Source organism: Myotis brandtii, unplaced genomic scaffold (genome assembly GCF_000412655.1).
Source record: "Myotis brandtii unplaced genomic scaffold, ASM41265v1 scaffold69, whole genome shotgun sequence".
Taxonomy (NCBI): Eukaryota; Metazoa; Chordata; class Mammalia; order Chiroptera; family Vespertilionidae; genus Myotis; species Myotis brandtii.
Genome location: NW_005370700.1, coordinates 1,181,965 through 1,186,807, shown reverse-complemented (window position 1 = coordinate 1,186,807; position 4,843 = coordinate 1,181,965).

The following is a 4,843-nucleotide window of genomic DNA, read 5'->3' as shown; positions in this document are numbered from 1 at the left end:
AGATAATATTTAACCCCGTGCAGAAACCATCTGCACATTCTTACCCTCGTCAAGCCTCCAGACCACGGCAGCTGCCTGGGAGCCTCCAGGAGAGATGAGTGGGACAACCCAAATGACCTTTCCTGCTGCCTGCCCAAATTGCAAAATCAAAACCAAATGAAATGTTGTTTTTGAAGCCACTGAATTTTGAGATGGTTTGTTAACGGTAGAGGTAACCAGAACAGTCCTTTGAAACATTAGAGGCAATTCAACTAATCATTGACATGAATTACTAATAAAATGCTGTTAACATATAAATAAAATGACTAGTAAAGAGATGAAAACATTGAGGTTTTTGGAAAAAGCTATTGTAACTTTCATGAGATGTTCTACACATGATTTCATTACATTGTTTTGCTTCACCCAAGGGTTTCTGAGAGGTGATTTCCTGTTTAAAATGAGAAGGAAAAAGGGGGAGGTGTTCTATGCCTCAAAATGACCACGAATTGCTGAATAACATGGAAGGAATGTGAAATGCTCTGAACCAGAGAGGCAAGTTTTGTTTCTTGCGAAGGACTGTGGGTTTTATTATATTTGATAGCCCCTGGGAAGAAAAAGGAAGGGACTTGATTGCTACAGCTGGCATCCTGGTCATAAAGATTAGAAGGTGAACAGACAAAGGTGTGAAAAAAAAATGAGATCTGACCCTGACCAGGTGCTCAATAATTCAGCTCTCATCTCAACAAGTTAAAGTTTTCATCTTCTGGAAGCTTTGCATCATTCCAGATGAAGAAAGATATGCTGCCAATTTTCCATAACCACCACCAAAATCTATGCAGGATGGGAAACAGCAAGTGTTAGTCCTGTGTGACCCCAGAAGCATCAAGGTCTGTTATAAAACTGTGGAGTAAGAGGCTATAACTCGAGGGAAAAAAATTCTCCAAAATGGATGGTGACTATGTCCACTGGGAAAATAATTACAAATCTTCATACAGAGGCAAGGACAGAGTAGACTAAATTTAAGTAAAAAGATAGGGGTCCTTCCTGGAGACTATTATGCTAAGAGAAATGGGCCAGTTAGGGAAAGACAAATACCATGTGATCGAAGTAGAATCTAAAGAACAAAATAAACTGATGAGCAGAATAGGTCCAGAGCTATGGATACATGGAACAGAATAACACACCTTAGTCGAGGAGGAGGGTTGGGGAGTGAGGGGAGGTATAGGAAGAGATAAACCAAAGAACATATATGCATATATGTATAACCCATGGACTCAGACAATAGCTTGGGGAAGGCCTGGGGTGAGGCAGGGGTAGGTGGAGGGGGACAAAAAGGGAGAAAATGGGAGACTCTGTAATACTGTCAACAATAAAATAAAATTATAAAATAAAAAGCTAGGGGTCCTCTCCACTCAGCAACTCTGAGCATTAGGAAAGCTCCCTGAGCCATTTGGCATTTCAAGTTTCTCATTCAGAAAAGGGGAATAACAATAGCCTAGTTTTTTCAGAAGGTCATTGTGGAAAACATGGAATTTTTAAATGTGAAAGCACTTTGAACTCTTCAAAAATACATCTCAGAGGGAAGGCAGGGGAGGGTGGGTGGGAAGAGATCAACCAAAGAACTTATATGCATATATGCACAACCCATGGACACAGACAATAGGGTGGTGAAGGCCTGGGGCAGGAATGGGCTAGAAGGGGTCAATGGAGGAAAACAGGGGACAACAATAAAGATTAAGAAAAAACACATAACAAAGATGAGGTTTTGTCATTACTCTTCAACATATATTTAAGCACATTCATGGGGAAAATATTTTCTGGCGTGCCAATGTCAGACAGATATGGCTGATGAAAAGGAATTGCCAAAGAAACATGTGGAACAGTGGTGGTGATGGCAGCCACAACTCATGCTTCCACTTCCCACTTTCAGCCCTGTGCAGGAATCCTAGGACTTTCTATTGCGGGGCATTTCCTCTATCCCTACTCTCATGGATTTACAACAATGATAATTACTTGCCATACGTGAGCTTCCAGTTAAAGACCTCCAGGAAAATCATCCTCCTGGAATCTCCCCACCAGGTTCACCTGTCACCTCCTACTTACCGTCAAGCCAAACACAGACCATTGCCAAGATGAGGCTGGTGTCGGAGCACGTGTTTTCTCTTTAAGGTCTGATTACCAGCCAGTTTGGCGTCTTACAAGATGATGAGAAGAGAAAAAACTGAATCTATTCTTGTACACGACCATAAAGTCTCTTGATGTTTGGATTTCCAAGCAAATCTAAAAGAAACTAATGAAGTACTGCTAACTATGAGCAAGACAACTTGCAAAAGTTATGTCATACTTTCTAATATTGATAATATTACTTCCCCCCTTTATAAATATAATAGTTGAAGGTCAAGTCCTCAGTAATTTGCAGTAGAGCCAGAACATGTACCTGGGCGGTTTGACTCCAGAAGTCAAGCTCTTGCTATTACACAGCACCTTGCCGGGAACCTTTATATAAGAAGTGTAGAATTGATGGTGTAGCTTACGTGTTCCTTCCAAACTTGGCTTGTTGGCGGCTATTCTACCACCTGGGTGAGCACACAAGCTGTGGCTTGTCTGTTCTTTTGGTGGAAATTTAGTCAGCCAGGTTTTCCTTCTTTTGCCTGCGATATATATGAGTTATTTTCTCCCCCCGCCCCCTTTTTTGGTAACAAAATTCATACTATTAGTCCTTCTCTATTCAATCTAATGATTTCTTCAGTGATGGTTACAATGAAAGTCTACATTCCCAAGTATGACATTTAAGACTCTCCATGAGCTGATCCTCTCCTAATTCCTGTCTCATCTCCCCTCATATCTCCTCATTTGCTTGAAGCACTAGGCAAACAATATTCAGATCACAACCTGTGGGCCCCATGTATTTTCTTACAATGACCTTCTATGCAGAATAATGTTCCCATCTAGGATTTGTTCTTGTCACTGTTTCAAAAAATTGTTTATAGAAATTAAACAGTTACTTGGAATAAAAACTTCCTAGGCCAACTAAAACTTTAAGCTGCTTGGCTTTGGGCCAAAAATGCTAACTCAACATAAGAATACTGATCATCTTGCTTGATTATCAGTTCTGAATACCAGTAATGCCCAGCTTTTCCCATCAAATTGAGAAGGAAAGTAAGTCTTGGTAAATGCAAATTTATTTATAATGATACAAATATTTTTGAAAACAACATGTAATGGGGAAGGGGATAGATCATAAAAGTGCCCCTTGGTGATAGAAAGCTTAAGAACCAAATTGACCCACTGTTGTCTTTATTCTAGCTCACTCTTTCATATTGAAATCCTTCATGTTTTTGACAACTTATATAAAAGCTTCTTCCCCTATGTTATCAGAGAGTAGTAATCTTTCCTTGCTTTTTGATCCTATGGCATGGAGTATATACTGTTCTTACTTGTGTATTTTCTTGGCTCTAAAATGATATTAATTATAATCTGCCTCATTATTCTATATACCACAGAGGAAGAAAAACACTACCAACTAAATTATGGCATACCATTTTCATTTCAACATGTAAAAAAGTAAAAAGAAAACGTGTGTTACAATTTGATGGACATAGTATTATGAGTAGTTTGCATTTCATTTCCCTTGTTAGAATATTAAGAGGGAGCTACTATGCCTTGCTCATTTCTATTTCCTCAGGACCTTATCCTATGCCTTACATGTGGTATATATTTAATCTGTGTTTGTTACATGAAATTGTTAGCTTAGAATTGTCCTAAAAGACTCCCAAAGCTGGGTGACACTAAGGCTCTTAGTGAAAATACTTACTCGGTTTCTGCCTTTTGCATACATTTATAGATCAGTCTAGTCTATAAATTCAATGATGAAGAAAGCATGTATCCTAACAGCCTCCTTGCCTACATATCAGTTAAAAGTAAACATCTTCACTAAAATATTATTTGTTAGACTCCAGCAAGCCTTTTATTCAGATAACTTGGGGGTGCTATACAGAGAATTTCATATTTGCAAACCTTGAACCATTTACTTTTGAAAATTAGGCCAAGGAAGGAAGAGCATAGAGGAGTTAGGGAGAGAAAGAAAAGTCCGTTCAAAACTGGCATCTATTGTCTTTGTCCCTGGAAGATGCCATATTCTTAATGAACCAATGGCTGGATCGGTGGATGATGTAGCAGTCAACTATTGCTATATAAATGCTCATAACAAATTGCTGGAAGCCGGTCCAGCCTTGCAGCATGACGTGCTCGCTGCAGGGTTCCTAACCAGAACTCCGACCAGAACTTTGGCTGGAGATCCTGGCTAGAGGTCCTGACTAGGCTGCTGATCAACTGAAGGCTGTCTCCGTGTCATTCCTTCTTCCCCGACTCCGTCCACACCTTTGGGGACCCCTGGACCTGCTGGGGTTGGACCCCAACAACAAATTACAGCAACACCTCAGTGCCATATAACAATACGTGCTTATTTGGTTCATATGGTTTGGCTGGGTGTTCTGCTCGCCTGGGCTGGACTTACCCATGTATCTGGAAGTCAGTTGGGAGTCGGCAGGTCTAGGCTGGGCTCAGCTGGGGCAGCTAGACTACAATGGCTCTGCTCCACATGCCCTCATCCTCTTCTGCTGGAAGCCGATCCACCCTTGCTGCTTGACGCAGTCGCTGCAGGGAAGAAACATCTGCATAGCTTATGTTTCAAGGGACCTGGCATGTATGACATATGTTTGCTCCCCCTCTTAAGCGCTATGTGTTTTAACCAGGACCACCTCCCCGAGAAAGGTTTTTTCTCCAGGTTAGGGGTTAACAGGACTAAGGAAGAGAATAAATCAGTAAATCCCCCTAGTGTTACAGAAATACCATGTACTACTTA